Source organism: Schistocerca nitens, chromosome 9 (genome assembly GCF_023898315.1).
Source record: "Schistocerca nitens isolate TAMUIC-IGC-003100 chromosome 9, iqSchNite1.1, whole genome shotgun sequence".
Classification (NCBI taxonomy): Eukaryota; Metazoa; Arthropoda; class Insecta; order Orthoptera; family Acrididae; genus Schistocerca; species Schistocerca nitens.
The window spans coordinates 386,778,439-386,801,099 of record NC_064622.1 but is presented as its reverse complement, the minus strand read 5'-3'; the positions used below and the strand labels follow the sequence as shown (position 1 = coordinate 386,801,099).

Genomic DNA, 22,661 nt, shown 5'->3' with positions numbered 1-22,661 from the left:
AACGATTCCTCTCTATTTTTTATTTGTAAGCGGCGGTAGCGCGCACAAAAGCAAGCCACGCCGCGAGCGGCGACAGGCCGTAAACACGCACCTATCAGAATGCGACAAACAATGCATGACACAGTACAGTAATGCATTTTCAGCTTAGAGTGACGTAAACACCTATAACAAAGAGAACGGCACTTATCAGATCAAAGAAAAATAAGCAATCAATTCAAACCAGACGAAGCACGTGAAAAACGAAGGATATCCGTATAAATACGGACGGAGCGCGTGACGCGTAGCAATGGCTACCTGGTAAACCGTAACTGCTAAGCTTACGACTCAAACCAAACTACTGCAGCTGTATCGTCATTCATTCGACCTAAATTGTGTCTCATATTACAATTAGACGAACTTTGTTTCGATTTGGAGGTGCGACCTAAAACTTCTCTCCCCTTGAATTTCGAGTCTCAAATTTCAGGTGCGGCTTAGATTCGGGAAAATTTTTTTTTCCTTGATTTCGAGTCTCATTTTTCAGGTACGGCTTAGATTCGAGTGCGGCTTAGAAACGAGTAAATACGGTACGTCATAGTCCAAAAATGACACAATTTTATATCATGAGAGTATGTCAGACAAGCGATTAGATCTTAAATGCCCAATATTGTGCCAGTGATTGGCAGTACAAAATCTGTTTTTTTTTCTTTCCGTCGATTTGTGTTCTCATTATTCAGTTACACTATAACTTGCATGTTTATTAACACATACATACATGAAAACCTAACTGGTGTTGGTTCAGTGCCTTATTAATATTATTTTATGGAACCTAAATCTCAAAAGACAATCTAAGATTAACATTTCCTTAATTACGTTATGATGTCTGAGAGTCCGATAACATTCTGAGTCAATATCTATGTTTTACTCTGTTTCTAAGGTATCATAGAGCCTCATCTTTAGCATACATGGTTCTTAATACATGGAAGACTTGGAAAGAAATACATAACAGAGGAAAAGACTTTGTTAGTTTCCCTAATTTGTCTTCTGTCTCCGAACAGAGAGAAGAATGGATGTGAAAAATTAAAACTTCACAATATATTAAACAAGTAAATTCTAACTGTTTCATGGACATAGGAATATTGGACAAGATAGAAATTTGAACATCTGGGAAGGGAAAACTAGGTATGCAGTGGGTGCCAAGCAGATGTTGTAGAACAATTTTCCACCTTCAGAGTTATGAGCTACTGATGCTAAGTAAACAGGTCCCCAATTACAGCAGAAGCTGATGTACAGATACATGCTAAAGGGTAATATGTGTTACAACAGCTAAATATTGTGTGCCTTTTTTCCATTTGTTCCTGCTGAGAGCTTCCTATAGTCATTCTGAAATAGAAAGCTACACAGTAGTTGCACATAAGATAATATGTAACACAGATAAACTTATAGGGATTCTCTCTTTGAAGTAGATTTTACTAGGGATAAATCTGGAGAAGACAATTATCATTGTGTACATAAGACAAGCCTAATGGGAGCAGATACAAGAATATAAATTTTATGACAACAATTCAGTTTGAGAAGGTGCATATCAGATATACACTCCTGGAAATGGAAAAAAGAACACATTGACACTGGTGTGTCAGACCCACCATACTTGCTCCGGACACTGCGAGAGGGCTGTACAAGCAATGATCACACGCACGGCACAACGGACACACCAGGAACCGCGGTGTTGGCCGTCGAATGGCGCTAGCTGCGCAGCATTTGTGCACCGCCGCCGTCAGTGTCAGCCAGTTTGCCGTGGCATACGGAGCTCCATCGCAGTCTTTAACACTGGTAGCATGCCGCGACAGCGTGGACGTGAACCGTATGTGCAGTTGACGGACTTTGAGCGAGGGCGTATAGTGGGCATGTGGGAGGCCGGGTGGACGTACCGCCGAATTGCTCAACACGTGGGGCGTGAGGTCTCCACAGTACATCGATGTTGTCGCCAGTGGTCGGCGGAAGGTGCACGTGCCCGTCGACCTGGGACCGGATCACAGCGACGCACGGATGCACGCCAAGACCGTAGGATCCTACGCAGTGCCGTAGGGGACCGCACCGCCACTTCCCAGCAAATTAGGGACACTGTTGCTCCTGGGGTATCGGCGAGGACCATTCGCAACCGTCTCCATGAAGCTGGGCTACGGTCCCGCACACCGTTAGGCCGTCTTCCGCTCACGCCCCAACATCGTGCAGCCCGCCTCCAGTGGTGTCGCGACAGGCGTGAATGGAGGGACGAATGGAGACGTGTCGTCTTCAGCGATGAGAGTCACTTCTGCCTTGGTGCCAATGATGGTCGTATGCGTGTTTGGCGCCGTGCAGGTGAGCGCCACAATCAGGACTGCATACGACCGAGGCACACAGGGCCAACACCCGGCATCATGGTGTGGGGAGCGATCTCCTACACTGGCCGTACACCACTGGTGATCGTCGAGGGGACACTGAATAGTGCACGGTACATCCAAACCGTCATTGAACCCATCATTCTACCATTCCTAGACCGGCAAGGGAACTTGCTGTTCCAACAGGACAATGCACGTCCGCATGTATCCCGTGCCACCCAACGTGCTCTAGAAGGTGTAAGTCAACTACCCTGGCCAGCAAGATCTCCGGATCTGTCCCCCATTGAGCATGTTTGGGACTGGATGAAGCGTCGTCTCACGCGGTCTGCACGTCCAGCACGAATGCTGGTCCAACTGAGGCGCCAGGTGGAAATGGCATGGCAAGCCGTTCCACAGGACTACATCCAGCATCTCTACGATCGTCTCCATGGGAGAATAGCAGCCTGCATTGCTGCGAAAGGTGGATATACACTGTACTAGTGCCGACATTGTGCATGCTCTGTTGCCTGTGTCTATGTGCCTGTGGTTCTGTCAGTGTGATCATGTGATGTATCTGACCCCAGGAATGTGTCAATAAAGTTTCCCCTTCCTGGGACAATGAATTCATGGTGTTCTTATTTCAATTTCCAGGAGTGTAGATCAAGAATGAGAACTCAAGAGTGACCACACTACCAAGGTATCTCAGTTTCGATCAGCATTTAACCCAACAGCATCCCAAAATGCACTTTACAGTGTAAATTGAAAAGTTCAGTTCGTTACCTTTACTGCAGTCTATTGGACATGTGATGGGAAACTTGGACGTGGTGTTTTCAGGAAGTCAACAAACACAGACATATATTTTAATGCCAAGTCCCATCATGATCGAAAAGCAAAACAACCCTGGGAGTTATACACTAACTACGAGAGCACATCAAGTCAGACATATTGCCATCCTCGCAGCCAAACTTTGCAAGCTACGAACCATTTTCAGGGCAAGTGGATAAAGTGTGGGGTACCACAAAGAAAGCTGTGGGGGCAAGGGACAAGATCTAAATCAAAGGTCAACTGCATTCAAACAGCCCAGGCAGCCACTTATCGTTATGAGAAAAATCAGGGAGGTTTTTGAGACAGCAAAGCAACCAACTGACGTGAATTACTTGGAGGGCTACAGGGTCTTGCCATCTTTGTTGCAGTTATTACAGATCAACAAGCCTACTATGCTTGTTGAGCTACCTCACTGTGCACTATAAACATCAGTGTGGAGCCAACAGCAAGTATCACCAAGTCTTAGGTGCCACGGACTAATACATATGCAGCACTGCATCACAATGGCAGCTTCTACTAGATTCACCAATGAAAATCAATAGCAATTAACACTGAATATTCCTAGCAATAAGCATTTGATGTCCCTACCAGTGATCCTTTCATCCGATCAACGCATAGTATGCCAGGATGGTCAGTCATTTTTGACTGGATGAATAGAGACCCAGTAGTACAAAGGGCAACTAAAATGTATAGGAAGATTTACGTGTTTATTAAACTGGATAACAAGGAAATAATGTTCTATTTCAAAGAGGATTGAAATGTATTGTTCTGCACAGGGGCATGTAGAGGAAATGTAGCACAAGCGTAAATATTTGACCAAGCACTGGATAGATGTGGACCTAGCAGAACACTTCCTTAAGGGAGGAGCCCTCCATTTCATATGTTTTCTGTAGAGAAACTTCTAAAGGAACAGTGGCTTCTATATATAAGGTGTAAAACACAGAATAGGGTGTAGACTAAAGGAAAGACATTTTCCTACAAAAATGACAGTACATGAGGCTTTTGATGACTACTTTAGCAGAACCTTACTGAAAACCATGCAATACTCTGGTCATCTGAAGCTGTCAGAGGCACCGATGTTAATGTCCACATACTCATATAATACACAGGAACTGAAACTGAGGGGAGAAAAGCAGAAACAGAAATGCTGAACTCTGTTTTCAAATGTTCATGTACAAACAGTAATTCTCACACCAATATAAAAATGAATGATAACAGATGTTTCTGTCACTGGCATTGAGAACCATCTGCTGTCACTGAAAGTGAATTCCTGTCAGACTAAGAATTTGCAACTGAGTTAGTTCTCTTTTAATCATAATGTTCTGTGTATCACTCGATCAAGAAACTGTGCCCAGCAACAAGGGGATTATCGGTCCACAAGAAGTGTAGCAGAAGTGATCCACAAAACGTAATAGCCAAACCCATTGACTATACACCTGTTGTAGACTTTTAGAACATACTGTGAGCTCAAACAATGAGGTGTCTCTAACACAGTTACTACCTCCATGCCAACAAGTGTGGATTCCAAAAACATCAGTCATCTTGTACTTCCCTCTTATGAATCAAGACCATCAGGTAGATGCACTATTTCTTGACTCATTTCCATATCAGTGATTACTAACAAAAGTATGGTTGTAGGGGGTGTCAAGCAAAATTTGTGATTGGTTTGAGGAGATCTTGTTATGCAGTATGCAGCATGTTATCTTGGACCGAGAGTCATCAACACACATAGAAGAAACTTCATGTGTTCTAAAGGTAGTGTGCTGGGCTGTTGGTTTTCTTGTTGTATGTTAATGACCTGGCAGATAATATTAATGCTTTCCACTCCAATAGAGAGTGGTACTCGACATTGTGAATTTTGCTTTCCACTCTAATGCTAAGTCTCATTCAATATGATTTTTCGTTGTCCCCACGTACTCCATTTTCAAAACTGACTGTGCTTGGCATCAATGCTGCACAGTACTATTGTCTAGGGAATCCTGTATTAACTATGTGTTGAACTGCAGAAGTTGTGTTGAGAGAAAGATTGTAATTATAATGTACAAGTTAGTAGGTTAATCTGGCTAGTTCTTCATGCATAATACTTTCTGAGGAAGAGATTATAGAGCTTTTAGAGGATTGTTAGAGGACTGTCTAAGCAAAACTGAGAGTGAAAATGATTTTGATGATGAAAGTGATTCGGTTAAAAACAATTTGAGTGAAACGACAATGGAAACAGTCCACCCTAAAACACTTTAAAAAACACACAATTAAAAATTTTGTATTTAATGCTTATGTAACTATACTTGAAGAAAAGCCCAATTTTTGTTGTAATATATAACCTAGTTGTTGGTCAGTGGCCTTACTGTGTCCTGCCCAGGCAATATATAGATGTTTAATAACCGTGCATATAATCAATAGCAGGTTATCTGTTACCTCAGTCGGAATTACTCTCATCTCAATTCCAAAAATCTGTGTGCCTTTGAGATTTCCATAACAATTACTCTCAATTACCTAAAAAAATTAAATATCTTTGTGTCAGACTTTTTTGTGTAATTTTTCTTGCTTCCATATTGTTGTAAAATCCGCACAATAATGTTTTATGAGGTACTTTCATGTTTCATTTACTCTTTAAGTAATTTTATGAACAAATTAAGAGGTTCATAATTTTGGATGTGCCAGTATTATAAGATTGTGTAATTCAGCTCATAAAAGTTTGATAAATAAGAAAAGTTTCAGCACATTATTTGTTTTTATATTGCATGCACTTGGACTGAGCGAGAGGGTGCAGTACCAAGCACACCTTTAGGAGGATGGCTGTTCACATCCCTGGTAGCCAAATCACAAATTACAGGTTTCTTTGAAAAGAGATGAAAACTGTGTTTCATCTCTAATGACCTGAGTGTCAATGGAACATTAAATCCTAACCTTTCTCCATATTTTATGCACTCCAAAGCCTTGTTATATGCCCTCCAAAGCCTTTTATAAATATTTCATTGAGCATTGTGGGTGCTCCACTTTTGATGTTGCAGTACAAGGAGGATATTCCTTTCATTATACTGATGTCTCATCACACTCATTTGACAGTCTCAGTATGGATATCTGTTGTCTCATTTATTTTATTGAGAAATCAGATTTCCACTGTGAGTATTACACCATGAAGGTCAGATAAATGTTGGGACCACATTTCTAATCACAACAAAAATGCTACAAATATCCCTCAAAGTTTTCACAAAATAATACAGATCTTTCTGAGCAATCTCCTTTAAGTTGTGTGTAGCAGTGTACCATTTCTAAGTAAGGTTAAAAAAAAACTGTGTAATATGGGGTAACTCTTCCAACTCTCAAAGGATATTTTTGGTTCAGAAATGGGCAGTTCGGGCTATAAGTGGTGTAAGTTCGTGAACCTCTTGTCAACTCCTGTTCATTAGTCTGGGTATTCTGGCATTGGCCACTCAATATATACAGGGTGTTACAAAAAGGTACGGCCAAACTTTCAGGAAACATTCCTCACACACAAATAAAGAAAAGATGATATATTGACATGTGTCCGGAAATGCTTAATTTCCATGTTAGAGCTCATTTTAGTTTTGTCATTATGTACTGTACTTCCTCGATTCACCGCCAGTTGGCCCAATTGAAGAAAGGTAATGTTGACTTTTGTGCCTGTGTTGACATGCGACTCATTGCTCTACAGTACTAGCATCAAGCACATCAGTACGTAGCATCAACAGGTTAGTGTTCATCACGAATGTGGTTTTGCAGTCAGTGCAATGTTTACAAATGATGAGTTGGCAGATGCCCATTTGATGTATGGATTAGCACGGGGCAATAGCCGTGGCGTGGTACGTTTGTATAGAGACAGATTTCCAGAACGAAGGTGCCCCGACAGGAAGACGTTCGAAGCAATTGATCGGCGTCTTAGGGAGCACGGAACATTCCATCCTATGACTCGTGACTGGGGAAGACCTAGAACGACGAGGACACCTGCAATGGACGAGGCAATTTTTCGTGCAGTTGACGATAACGCTAATGTCAGCGTCAGAGAAGTTGCTGCTATACAAGGTAACGTTGACCACGTCACTGTATGGAGAGTGCTACGGGAGAACCAGTTGTTTCCGTACCATGTACAGCGTGTGCAGGCACTATCAGCAGCTGATTGGCCTCCACGGGTACACTTCTGTGAATGGTTCATCCAACAATGTGTCAATCCTCATTTCAGTGCAAATGTTCTCTTTACGGATGAGGCTTCATTCCAACGTGATCAAATTGTAAATTTTCACAATCAACATGTGTGGGCTAACGAGAATCTGCATGCTATTGTGCAATCACGTCATCAACACAGATTTTCTGTGAACATTTGGGCAGGCATTGTTGGTGATGTCTTGATTGGGCCCCATGTTCTTCCACCTACGCTCAATGGAGCACGCTATCATGATTTCATACGGGATACTCTACCTGTGCTGCTAGAACTTGTGCCTTTACAAGTACGATACAACATGTGGTTCATGCACGGTGGAGCTCCTGCGCATTTCAGTCGAAGTGTTTGTACGCTTCTCAGCAACAGATTCGGTGACCGATGGATTGGTAGAGGCGGACCAATTCCATGGCCTCCACACTCTCCTGACCTCAACCCTCTTGACTTTCCACACTCTCCTGACCTCAACCCTCTTGACTTTCCACACTCTCCTGACCTCAACCCTCTTGACTTTCCACACTCTCCTGACCTCAACCCTCTTGACTTTCCACACTCTCCTGACCTCAACCCTCTTGACTTTCATTTATGGGGGCATTTGAAAGCTCTTGTCTACGCAACCCCGGTACCAAATGCAGAGACTCTTCGTGCTCGTATTGTGGATGGCTGTGATACAATACGCCATTCTCCAGGGCTGCTCAGCGCATCAGGGATTCCATGCGACGGAGGGTGGATGCATGTATCCTCACTAACGGAGGACATTTTGAACATTTCCTGTAACAAAGTGTTTGAAGTCACACTGGTACTTTCTGTTGCTGTGTGTTTCCATTCCATGATTAATGTGATTTGAAGAGAAGTAATAAAATGAGCTGTAACATGGAAAGTAAGTGTTTCCGGACACATGTCCACATAACGTATTTTCTTTCTTTGTGTGTGAGGAATGTTTCCTGAAAGTTTGGCCGTACCTTTTTGTAACACCCTGTGTATTCTTTACTGTCGTTTCTTGTTAACAATATCAGCTTATTTCCAAGAATTAGCAGCTTTCACTCAGTTAATACTAGGTATAAATCCAATCTGCATGTGGATCACACTTCATTAACTCTAATGCAAAAAGGTGTGCAGTATACTGCTGCATCCATTTTCAATAAGCTACCACAAGAACTGAAAAATCTTAACAGTAATCCACTCATTTTCAAATTGAAACTGAAGTTTTTCCTCATGCGTCACTCCATCTATTTTGTCAAGGAGTTTCTTGAAAAATTAAGCTGATTCCCATGTTATATTGTTGATTGCATTTACTTAAACTTAGGGCTTGACTTTTTTTGGGTTCATAAACATTTTATTTTATCTGTTACTACTTTTATGTTGTAATTTCATGTACTGACACATTCCATGACCTTGGAGATTTCCTTCTTGATTTGGCCCTATGGAACTAGACATGTAAATGAATAAATAAATAAATGCATGTTGAGATTGTATGTGCAGAGAGTAGCCGACATCTAACTGCCAACAATATTTTAACCTGTTGGAAGCAACTGTGTTTTCTTTCTTAGTAGTAGTGAGTAGTTTTTGTCTTTAGTATCTCTTGTAATTATCATGCAATAAATACTTTGATAATCTATGTTCCTGGCAATATGTTGTCAATGACTGTAGGTCCATCTCAAACAGTTTCTGATGAAACATTCCAGAGGGAAATGGATACAGTGGGTGTATAGAATCTTGTACTTTGTAAGAGGCCATAGTTCAAAATGGCAAATAAAGCAGCACTTCTTCAGTGAGACAAATAACACAGAAACTGGACAGTAACTGCTGGGGTTATGTAGTATGGTTTGATGAGTCATGATATCACTTCATTGCAAATGATGCAAATAAAGTTCACCAATGGCACAGTCTTCTAGCTCACCGTATAGGGCAGGTGTATTTAAGGCTGGACATGGTTCTGTGATGGTCTTTATTGTACTTGGGTCCATTCGTTCAGGTTATGTGAACTTTCACCTACATCTCCATGAATATGCTGTAGATACTCCATTATCCATGGTGACATCAGGGTCGCATGCATACATAATTTTTTATGAATATTCAAGCACCCTTTTCATATCAACTGGCCATCAAGATCATCTGATCTTAATCTGATAGTTCATGTCTGGTACTGTTTAGAGCAGCAGGTGAAATGTAGTAATTAACATCCTCTCGGTTTTTTTTTAAATCATCAGTCTTCTAACTGATTTTATGTATCCAACCATAAGTTTCTCCTTTGTGGTAACCTTTTTACCCCAGATTAGCACTTGTACTTGATGTCCTCAGTTTCTTGGATACTGTATATTCAAACCTCTGTCTTCTTGTACAGCTTTAATGCCCTGCATCTTCCCCAAATACTATAGAAGTTACTCCCTAATGTATTTATCACATGTCCTATTATCCCCCCCCCCCTTTCTTGTCAATATTTTCCAGATGTTCCTTGTCAACTCTGTGGAGAACCTTTTTGTTTCTTATTTTATGTCCACCTAATTTTCAACTTTCTTTTATAGCAACACATATTGAATGCTTCAATTCTTTTCTGATTTTACTTCAGTTCATTACTCACTTTCATACAATGATTTGCTCAAAATGTACATTCTTAGAAATTTCTTCCTCAGATTAAGACCAGTATTTGTTACTAGTAGACTTCTTTTTGCAAAAAAAATCCTCTTTGCCTGTGCTAATGTGCTCTTTATGTCCTTGCTTCATCTGTTATTTGTTATTTTTCTTGCAAGACATCAGAATTTGTTTACATCATTCTCTCCTATTTGTATGTTGAATTTATTGATAATATAAAATATACGAAAACAAAGATGATGTGACTTACCAAATGAAAGTGCTGGCAGGTCAACAGACACAAACAAACACAAACATACACACAAAATTCAAGCTTTCACAACAAACTGTTGCCTCATCAGGAAAGAGGGAAGGAGAGGGAAAGACGAAAGGATGTGGGTTTTAAGGGAGAGGGTAAGGAGTCATTCCAATCCCGGGAGCGGAAAGACTTACCTTAGGGGGAAAAAAGGACGGGTATACACTCGCACACACACACATATCCATCCACACATATACAGACACAAGCAGACATATTTAATGGTCTTTAAATATGTCTGCTTGTGTCTGTATCTGTGTGGATGGATATGTGTGTGTGTGCGCGAGTGTATACCCGTCCTTTTTTCCCCCTAAGGTAAGTCTTTCCGCTCCCGGGATTGGAATGACTCCTTACCCTCTCCCTTAAAACCCACATCCTTTCGTCTTTTCCCTCTCCTTCCCTCTTTCCTGATGAGGCAACAGTTTGTTGCGAAAGCTTGAATTTTGTGTGTATGTTTGTGTTTGTTTGTGTCTGTCGACCTGCCAGCACTTTCATTTGGTAAGTCACATCATCTTTGTTTTTAGATATATTTTTCCTACGTGGAATGTTTCCCTCTATTATAACTATATAAAATATACAGGAATATGTATTGAACAATTATTAATTGGGATGGACTGAGTAGTATTATAATTAAAAAATGCAATAAGTAATTAGTTGGAATAATTACCCATATGATCAACAGTAGTATCAGGGAGCACACATTTCCAAATATATTGAAGGGAAGTACAGTTAAACCTGTGCATAAAAAAGGATCGAAAGAAGAGCTATCAAACTTCAGGCCCATATCACTAATACCAATTTTCAGTTAAATATTTGAACTTGTTTTGTTGACACAACTTGTTTTGATTATTTCACAAAGAATAATTTACTAGCAGAAACACAGCATGGCTTCAGAAAGCACCACAGTACCATTATGGCAATTACCAAATTTCTCCACAGGGTGTATGATGCCCTGGATGAAGGAATGCAGACAGCAGGGATATTTCTAGACCTTACTAAAGCATTTGGCTCAGTGAACCATGAGCTACTACTAAGTAAACTGGAAACTTACAGTATAAATGCCACATCCATACAACTACTGATCACTTATCTAATCAATCGTAAGCAGTGTACAAAGCTGAGTTATGAAATTAATGGTCAGATCAAACATTTCCAATCCAGCTATGAAACAGTGAAACAAGGTGTACCTCAGAGCTCTGTATTGGGCCCTTTCCTTTTCCTGGTCTTATGATTTAGAGGCACCTCTGTACTCCCAACTAGTAAGTTATGCAGATGATACCTCACTTTTGTACTTTTGCAAACAAACTCATGACTTGACATTGGCCACAACTGATGGCTTAAGTCAAATAACTACTTACTTCCATGATCAAGGTCTAAAAGTCAATATTAGCAAATCCCAGTTATTACCATTTAAATGTGGCAATTCATGCCAAACCTGTTTTGATAATATAAGTGGCATCAAAAAAGTAGACACTGGCAAATGTAAATTTTTGGGGATATACCTAGATGAAAATCTTAGATGGGTAGAACATATTAATGTTGTATGCAATAAAATCAGCAGTTCACTGCACTTAATTAGCAAACTATCACAATTAGTCTCTGAACAAACATTAAAAACTGCTTATTATGGGACAGTATTTACATATATTGATTATGGAATAGAGGTATGGGGATGTGCTGCTGATAGACACATGAACAGAATCCTAACACTGCAGAAAAGAGCAATCAGGTCCATGCGTCGACTAGGATAGAGATTCATATAGGGAAACCTTTGTACAACATAAATATCTAACAGTATACTCCTTGTATCTGTACAAATTAATAACATTCATTGTGGACCGTAAAAATAATGAAGCTAAGTGCTCTGATGTGCATACCCATAACACAAGACAAAAAGATTGCTTTTTCAGAAACAGAACTAAACTAAAGACAACGGATCATAGTCCTTGGATAATGGCCAGATATGGTTTAACAAACTGCCAAATGCTATAAGATGCCACAGAGGTAAAGTATTCAAAAGGGAATTAAAATCATTCTTAACTCTCAAATGTTTGTACTCACTGAATGAATACTGATATTAAAATGTAGCTATCCTTAAATGTAGGCCTAGCTCTTCTATCTATATGATGTACTATTCTGAGGTGATTGTAATATATATTATTTTTGTAACAACATGCTGTAAATTCAGATACCTATACTATGTAACAACTGTATGTTGCATTATGAAGTACTGTACCATATATTGCCAAGAGTGTCACCCTTAAGCGACTTCTTGTAAATGTGAATTGCAAATTCCTACTGTTTGTACAAAAATTGTATAAAAATGCTATGACATTTGCAAAAGTCACCAGTTGGTGACTATATGCAAAAGAAGACAATAAATAAATGTTAAATGTATTACTGCTATTTGTTCATGGAATTTAGACTCACTCATAACTTATTAACCTGTGTTATTACGAGTAAGATGTTTAATATTGAAAAGCTGATCACAACTGAGTTGGATAAATATGCATAAGAGTGAAATCTACTTTAGTGGTGGTTTCTAAAATTATTTAAAGTTCATTTAGAGCACCAATTAAAAATCAACTGGGCAATTGAGAAGAAGAAGTCTCGAAATCTGGCAGAAAACTTAAAGGGATTCTGGTCGTATGCAAAGTACACCAGTGGCAAGAGGCAATCAGTACCTTAACTGTGTGACAGCAATTGAAATGTTACTGATCACAGTGCCACTAAAGCAGAGTTACTGAACATGGTTTCCCAAAATTCCTTCACCAAAGAAGATGAATTAAATATTGCAGAATTTGAATCAAGAACAACTGCCAACATGAATAATTTAGACATAGCTGTCCTCAGTGTAGCGAAGCAGCTTAAATCACTTGATAAAGGCAAAGCCTCTTGTCCAGATCAGACCAGTTAGGTTCCTCTCAGAGTATTCTGATACAATAGCTCCATGCTCAGCACTCATATACAATCGCTCAGTCATTGAAAGATCCATATCTAAATAGTAGAAAGTTGCACAGGTCACACAAGTACTCAAGAAAGGAAATAGGAGTAACCTACCAAATTACAGACACACATTACTAATGTTGAGATGCAGTAGGATTATGGAGCAAATACTGTGTTCAGACATTATGAATTACCTCAAAGAAAACAACTTGTTGACAAACAGCTGGCACAGATTCAGAAAATACCATTCTTGTGAAACACCACTAGCTCATTATTCTCATGAAGTAATGGGTATTATTGACAGGGTTGTCAAACTGATTCCATAATTTCAGATCTCCAGAAGGCTTTTGACACCGCTCCTAGCACACAATTTTTGCTCAAATTATGTGCCTAGGAGTATCATCTCAGTTGAGTGATGAGATTTCCTGTGTGAAAGATTTGTGGTAATTGATGGAAAGTCATTGAGTAAAACAGAAATAATATCTGGCATTCCCCAATTAAGTCTTATAGGCCCTCTGCTGTGCCTGGTGTACATAAACAATTTAGAAACAATCTGAGCAGCCCTCTTAGATTGTTTGAAGACGACGCTGTCATTTACCATATAGTAAAGTCGTCAGATGCTGAAAACCAACTGCAAGATGAGTTAGACACAATATCTATATGATGTGAAAAGTGGCAATTGACTCTAAGTAATGAAAAGTATAAAGTCATCCACATAAGTACTAAAGGAATCTACTAAATTTTAATTACACAATAAATCACACAAATCTAAAGGCTATACATTCAAATAAACACGTAGTTATTACAATTATGAATAAATTAAATTGGAACTTTCACTTAGGTAATGTTGTGGGGTAAATGAACAAAATACTGTGATTTATTGGCAGAACACTTAGAAAACACAACAGGTCTACTAAATAGACTGCCTACACTATGCTTGTCCTCTTTTGGAGTACTGCTGCATGGTGCAGGGTCCACTGGCAGAGGACAGCAGAAAAGTTCAAAGAAAGGCAGCTTGTTTTATATTATTGTGAGATAGGGGAGAGAGTGCCACAGATATAATATGTGAATTAGGGGTGCCAGTCATTAAAACAAAGGCACTTTTTGTTGCTGCAGGATTTTCTTGTGAAATTTCAGTCACCAACTTCCTCCTCCAAATGCCAGAAAGATTTAAGTATTTGTTTTTTCCTGTGTGCTGTTCGAGGGTGGAATGGTAGAGAAATAGATTGAAGGTGGTTCGATGAACCCTCTACCAGGCACTTAATTGTGACTAGTAGAGTTATATTGTAAATTTGGATGTAGATGTAGAAGAAGGTAAATAAGACATAAAGAGTCAGCACCTGTCCACAATACAGATCAGTAAACATTGAGGGCCACCTCCAGTATGGGCTGGCTGAGAGGGAGGTAGGGGTGGGTGTGGAGGGGAGTAAGTTGTTGATAGACTTCTCTGTTTCACAACAAAAGGTCCTGCACTTCCTTAAACAAGTTTCAATTCCTCATTGGCAAATTTAATTGAGCCACATTGTATGAAGGATAGCCATAAAGTTTTAGTTAATAATTATTACATAATTAATTTTTTGTTTGTTTACAGTTACATGTCTGCAGTCTTCGTAAATACTGAAATTTCAGCACCATAGCAAGTGGCTAGAGGAGCATGAGTGTATCCTATGCAAGCCTTTTCATCTCCAAATAACTACTGTAGCCTACATCCATTGGAACCTGCTTTCTGTATTCATATCTTGGTCTCCCTCTACAATTTTTACCCTCCGTACTTCCTTCCAATACTAAGTTCATGATTCTTTGACGTCACAGAATGTATCCTATAGACTAATCAAGTCAAGTTGCACCACAAATTTCTTTTCTCTTCAATTCTATTCAGTACCTCATTAATAGTTACATGATCTACCCAGCTAATGTCCAGCATTCTTCTGTAGCACTACATTTCAAAAGCTTCTATTCTCTTCCTGTCTGCACTGCTTATTGTCCACGTTTCACTTTTTTAGATGGCCAAACTCAAGAAAAATACGTTTAGAAAAGATTTCCTAACACTTAAATTTATATTAGGTGTTAACAAATTCCTAGTTTTCAAAAATATGTCAATATTATGAAAAGGGTAGTTGATACTCACAATATAGTGGAGATGCTGAATCACGGATAGGCACAACAAGAAGATTGTCAGAAAGGAAGCTTTCAGCCAACGAGGCCTTCATCGGAAGTTGACAAAACACACACACACACACACACACACACACACACACACACACACACACACACACACGAGCACAGTCTCCACCTGCTGACGCCACGTCTCAGGAGCCACAGAGACTGTGGTCCGTGTATGTGTGTTTCATTTGCATGTGTTTATCCTTTTCATAATATTTTCATATTCTGTCCTGTTTTTTCCATGGTGTTCTGTTTCAGAAATGCTAGCGCGCATTTTATATCCTCTCTACTTCTGCCATCATCAGTTACTTTGCTGCCCAAATAACAAAACTCATCTACTATTTTTAATGTCTCGTTTCTTAAACTAATTCCCTCAGCATCACCTGATTTAATTTGGCTATATTCCACTACCCCTGTTTTGATTTTTTTAGTTCTTCTGCATGAACTTTAATTCCCACTCCAAATTCTTATTTTGTTTCCTTTACTGCTTGCTCAGAGTACATATTGAAAAACATTGGGAATGGGCTACAACCCTATCTTACTCTCTTCTCAACTACTGCTTCCTTTTCACACCCTTTGACTCTTGTGACTACAGCCTAGTTTCTGTATAAGTTGAACCTTTTGCTCCTTGTATTTTATCCCTGCTACCTTCAGAAATTTAAAGAGAGTATTCCAGTTAACATTGCCACAAGCCTTTATAAGTTTACAAACACTATAAATGTAGGTTTGCCTCTCTTTGTTCTATCTTTTAGGATAAGTTATACAGACAGTATTACTCTGTGTGTTACTACATTTTCCAGGAGCCAAACTGATCTTCCCCAAGATTCTCTTGTACACTTTTTTTCATTCTTCTCTAAATAATTGGTGTCACTATTAACTGATAGTTAAAAACTCATGCCTGTCGGCACCAGCTCTCTGTGGATTTGTATTAGTACACTTTTCTTGAAATCTAATGGTATTTCGCTTGTCACATAAACCTTGCACACCAGATGGAATAGTTTGTCATGGCTAGCTCTCCCAAGGCTATCAGTACTTCTGACAGAATGTTGTCTACTCCAGTGGCCTTGTTTCGACTCGCAGAATGTATACACCCTGGGAAACCTGGGAATTTTTTCATCCTGGAGAAAATCAAGAAAAACCCAGGATTTTCTTAGAATTCCAGGAATCTGTCATTGTTTTAGCTTTCAGTTAAATTTTTGGAATTGTGATTGGTAAGAACCAATACGCTGAAAAAGAATATTACTATAACCGCCATTGCAGAATAATACTGCAGCAATAAACATAAACAAGAGAAAAAAAAAATGAACGTAGAACTCAGGTTGCATTGGAAATGTGCCATATACAACACAAGCATCTGCCAACAGCAAAATGTGTCAAAAGCTTTAGGACGAAGACTATGCAATGCTTAGTAATAACAAACAGTTTCCGATGAGTGTAATGTCACAACTATTTCATTGGACTCGTTTCAGCAGTTGCCAGCAAACTCAAACGCATGTGCAGTTGAATCGCATATGAGCAGTACCTTCTCCCACTTCTGGCTTCATAAGCTGTGGCTGTTAGCTGTTTCGGCAGTAGCAGCAAGTAGCCAGATGCCACCTGTAATTTTTTTCTGTTGTGTCCAAGCTGTCCAATCTGAGTAGTAATGAGGAGAGTGGTAGTCTCCATGTGACCTGTGTTTACATTTAGTGATTTTGCCGTTTCCTCTTCATTGACTGCTCTCACGTCAAATGAAAATGAAATGGATTTCTTTGGCCAGGAGCTACCAAGTTAATTAAAATTCATTTACATAATTACAGAGGACTAAAATGTATTTTTAGTTTCAGATGTTATTTTATTTCCACCTTTTTAACAACTGAGCAATAATTGCCTTGCACAACAGTGAAGTTTCTTTTGTTGGTTTGCTAAAGAAATGTGGCTTTTATTAATCATTTCTGCTGAGGCAGTCAGTTGATTTGAAATGAAGTGTTTCATTCCACACTATTGACTAGTTTCAACAGTTCACTAAATTTCAAGTTGCATGTTTTCATCTTCTGGTACGTATGGCATTATGCCATAATAAAGCACCAAACATGAAATGATACAGTACTGGTACTCCAAGAAAATTTAGATGTCAAAAACTACAATGAGGAGCTTAATATCAGGTTGAGGCCCACTTCATTGTGAATATAGACATACAAATGTGCACTTTAGGCCGAATTATGCATTTTAGTATGGTTTACGGAATTCTGATGCTCTTGGATGTCTTCTTTCTTTTATGACATAATGTAAGGTCTCTTAATGTTTTACACATACAGACATCATCTAGCTGCACATTCGTAATAACACTGTTTTCTGGCACTCTCTGGGAACTGCTGAAACAAACCTATTTCTCACACAGCCACAGGAAAAATGTTGTGAATGGTGGTTTGAAAAGCATTACTTTCAACATAAATTTTCTTTTACACAAGATGACTTATGATAAGTGCGAGAATGTGCAATGAATTTCTTAAATCATGAAGCATTCGATTCTGATTTAAAAAATCAACAATTTGAGGATGAGCCATTTAGTAGAATTTCTTGCCCAGAGCAGACGCTTCTGTCATTATTTAAAATTTTATAGGCACAGTTGTGTGTTGTATCTTAAAGTGTAATACCTGCAAAAAAAGACCAATATTATACATGAAAGCTTAGTTTCTTTTGCAGCTTATTAATTCTAGAGACCAATATTACAAGCAAAAGCTTTGCTTTTCTTGTAGCTACATAATGTATATTGATTTAAAGCATTAACTTTTCCTATTTGTGTGTTTACACTATTTAACAGCGATGTCGCTATTGGCTGTGATTACATCATGTGGCATGTGCTCTGAACATCCACCACCATCAGCTGGCAAGATCACATGATGTGACCTATGACGGACTTACAAAAGTGCATGGCAATCTCAATTTCAATGCATCAGAAACTAACATGCTGCACATAAAAGATCTTTGAACACGTGCTGTTTCCTCTCTCCTGGGTTTTGTTTTCTAAAATGCTGGGAAGTTCTATGCCGGTGTATAAAACTATAACCACTCAAAAGATTAATAAGTTTTACAGTTCTGGAGGAAAGTATATTGTCACTTAACATGAAAAAAGTGTATTTTTAACCATCAAATTTGGGGATTATTATTATTATTATTTCTTTCCTTTCTCAGACATCATGTCTGGTTAAAAATGGAAAGTGACATGGACCTTGATCAAGTGTGACTTCCTTTTAACTGTACGGTATATGTTACATTGCATTTAGGAACTTTCGGGTAATTGAACATGTATCAATAATTAGAGATTTCTGTAGTTGTATATATAAGTTTGGATGTAGCTGTATTGCGTTGATGTACTGGTGGATATCGTGTGGTATGACTTCTGTAGTTGATAGTATAATTGGTATAATGTCAACTTTATCCTGATGCCACATGTCCTTGACTTCCTCAGCCAGTTGGGTGTATTTTTCAATTTTTTTTTACCTGTTTTCTTCTGTATATTTGCTGTATTGGGTATGGATATTTCGATTAGTTAATTTCTTCTTTTTATTGGTGAGTATGATGTCAGGTTTGTTATGTGGTGTTGTTTTATCTGTTATAATGGTTCTGTTCCAGTATAATTTGTATTCATCATTCTCCAGTACATTTTGTGGTTCATACTTGTATGTGGGAACATGTTGTTTTATTAGTTTATGTTGTATGGCAAGTTGTTGTTGTATTATTTTTGCTACATTGTCATGTCTTATGGTGTATTCTGTATTTGCTAGTAGTGTACATTCGCTTGTGATGTGATCTACTGTTTCTATTTGTTGTTTGCAAAGTCTGCATTTATCTGTTGTGGTATTGGGATCTTTAATAATATGCTTGCTGTAATATCTGGTGTTTATTGTTTGATTCTGTATTGCAATCATGAATCCTTCCGTCTCACTGTATATCTTGCCTTTTCTTAGCCATGTGTTGGATGCATCTTGATCGATGTGTGGCTGTGTTAGATGATACGAGTGCTTGCCATGCAGTGTTTTCTTTTTCCAATTTACTTTCTTCGTATCTGTTGATGTTATGTGATCTAAAGGGTTGTAGAAGTGGTTATGAAATTGCAGTGGTGTAGCCGATGTATTTATATGAGTGGTTGCTTTGTGTATTTTGCTAGTTTCTGCTCATTCTATAAAGAATTTTCTTAAATTGTATACCTGTCAATAATGTAGGTTTTTTATGTTGATAAATCCCCTTCCTTTCTGCTTAATGTGAATCTTTCTGTTGCTGAATGTATGTGATGTATTCTATATTTGTGGCATTGTGATCGTGTAAGTGTATTGAGTGCTTCTAGTTCTGTGGTACTCCATTTCACTACTCCGTATGAAACGGTCAATATTGGTATAGCATAAGTATTTATAGCTTTTGTCTTGTTTCTTGCTGTCAATTCTGTTTTCAGTATTTTTGTTAGTCTTTGTCTATATTTTTCTTTTAGTTCTTCTTTAATATTTGTATTATCTGTTCCTATTTTTTGCCTGTATCATAGATATTTATAGGTATCTGTTTTTTCCATCGCTTCTATGCAGTCACTGTGGTTATCCAGTAAGTAATCTTCTTGTTTAGTGTGTTTTCCCTTGACTATGTGTTTTTTGTCTGTTCCGAAAGCCATATTTATATCGTTGCTGAATACTTCTGTTATCTTTAGTAATTGGTTGAGTTGTTGATTTGTTGCTGCCAGTAGTTTTAGATCATCCATGTATAGCAAATGTGTGATTTTGTGTTGGTATGTTCCAGTAATATTATATCCATAATTTGTATTATTTAGCATGTTGGATAGTGGGTTCAGAGCAAGGCAGAACCACAAAGGACTTAATGAGTCTCCTTGGTATATTCCACGCTTAATCTGTATTGGCTGTGATGTGATATTATTTGAATTTGTTTGGATATTAAGTGGGGTTTTCCAATGTTTCATTGCTATGTTTAGGAACTATCAATTTAGGATCTACTTTGTATATTTCCAATATTTGTAGTAACCTTGAGTGGGGTACACTATCAAAAGCTTTTTGGTAATCAATGTATGCGTAGTGTAGCGACCTTTGTTTAGTTTTAGCTTGATATGTCACCTCTGCATCTATTACCAGTTGCTCTTTACTTCCTCGTGCTCCTTTGCAGCAGCCTTTTTGTTCTTCATTTATAATTTTGTTCTGTATTGTATGTGTCATTAATTTCTGTGTAATGACTGAAGTTAATATTTTGTATATTGTTGGTAGGCATGTTATGGAGTAATATTTTGCTGGGTTTGCTGTGTCTGCTTGATCTTTAGGTTTCAGATAAGCTTTTCCTTCTGTAAGTGTATCAGGGACTGTGTATGGGTCTGCAATGTAACTGTTAAATAGTTTATAATAGAGGGAAACATTCCACGCAGGAAAAATATATCTAAAAACAAAGATGTTGTGACTTACCATACGAAAGCGCTGGCAGGTCGATAGGCACACTGTCTATCGACCTGCCAGCGCTATCGTATTGTAAGTCACATCATCTTTGTTAAATAGTTTAGTTAGATGTGAATGTGTTGAGGTGAACTTCTTTAGCCAGAAATTTGCTATTTTATCATTTCCAGGGGCTTTCCAATTGTGTGTAGAATTAATTGCTCGGGTGAATTCATGATGCAAAATTATCACTTCATGCATTTGTGGTATCATCTTGTATGTGTCTGTTTCTGCTTGTATCCACCGTGCATGTCTGTTATGTTGTACCGGGTTTGACCATATGTTGCTCCAGAAGTGTTCCATGTCTGTTATGTTTGGTGGATTGTCTATTTTAATGTGTGTGTTATCTATTGTCTGATAAAATTTCTTTTGGTTTGTGTTGAATGTTTGGTTTTGTTTCCTTCTATTTTCACTTTTTTTGTATCTCCTAAGTCGTTTGGCCAATGCTTGTAATTTCTGATTCTTTTCATCTAATTGCTCTATCGCTTCTTGTTGTGAGATTTTACCTAACCTTTTTCGTTTTTTGTCTCATATTTCATTTCTTATAAATTGTGTTAGCTGTCTGATGTCTTTTCTCAGTTTCTCTATTCTGATCTGTAGCCTGTGTTGCCATGCTGGTTTTGCGGGCTTCTTCTGTGTGTTGGTTGGTTTTGATCTCTGCCTAGTGTGTATATTTAGTGTAGTGAGTGCTCCTATATAAACCAGTAGTTGCAACTCTTCCCTAGTTGTATTTTCATTTATTTTGTTGTGTATGATTTTGTTGATAGTTGTTATTGTTGTTTCGACTTGTGGCTTATTTGGAGGTCTATGCAAGAATGGTCTAATGTCTGTATTTGTGTCTTTGTATTCTATTTATGTCAGCTGAAATTTTTCTTCTATATCTAACATGTGTGTCACTTTGTGTTCTATTTGTGCTTGTTCTGGTGGCTGCCTTAAGATTTCGTTTTCCTCTGATTGTTTAATTGATGCGTTTTGTTCTTTGTTTGTTTGCTCTGGGATGTTTGAGTCCATTACTGTATTTTCTTCTTCTTCTTCTTCTTCTGATTTCACATTATTTTGTTCCAGTATTTGTTGTACTTGTTGTTTGATGTTTTCTAATTCTGACTGGGGTATCCTGTTATTTTTGATTATTACATGGATCTGATTAGCTAGTTGTTGTTCTGTTAAAAATTTTAATTCTGGGTATCTGGTAATAAATGTTGTGTATACTTGTGATCTGTACCCAGTTGTGTTGGTTCCTAAGTTTGTTGCTTGGTAATAACAGAACATGAGGTGTCGGTTAACTTCATCTGACCATCTCATCCTCTGTCTTTGTTTTCCTTCTAGAGTGGTTACAGGAAGCATATCCTGCAAAACACCTCTATTTGGATTTAAATCATTTTCCATGTGGCTAGCAGTGTCGTTACCATTGTGGACGGGCATAGGGTTCAAGCGTCGTCCCCTACCATGACAGCGCTTGTCCGAGGCTTCATTAGTTCTGTCCTGAACCAACTAATCACACTAAAAGGGGGGTTAGCCCTATTAGTGGTTTGTTCTTTTCGTCGCCTTTTATGACTGGCAGAACATACTGGAGGCCTATTCTTTTCACGGGCCTCCATGGGGTTTATTATTTTAATTATTATTCTCTCTCTCCCCCCCCCCCCCCCCTTGTCTGTATGTACACTCTGACCTTTATCTCCCATCTCATTTTCATCCTCTTCCCTTTCTATAATACATATTCCTACAGCTGCTTCTGTTTTTTCCCAAGTTCTCTATAATTTTGCTACAGGCAGTATATGTCTTTCTTCTGGTTATACATGCTTCAACAGCCTTGCATTTGTTCTCTAGCCATTCCTACATAGCCATGAACTTCCTGTCAACTTTATTTT

At 38.5% G+C, this 22,661-nt stretch overlaps 1 protein-coding gene across 2 annotated transcripts in view; it reads left to right on the top strand.

The window, feature by feature from the left end:
- The window catches only part of LOC126202971 (E3 ubiquitin-protein ligase FANCL), a 211,985-nt gene that overhangs the window by 99,250 nt on the left and 90,074 nt on the right, over positions 1–22,661 (top strand). The gene's annotated exons all lie outside the window — the stretch shown is intronic.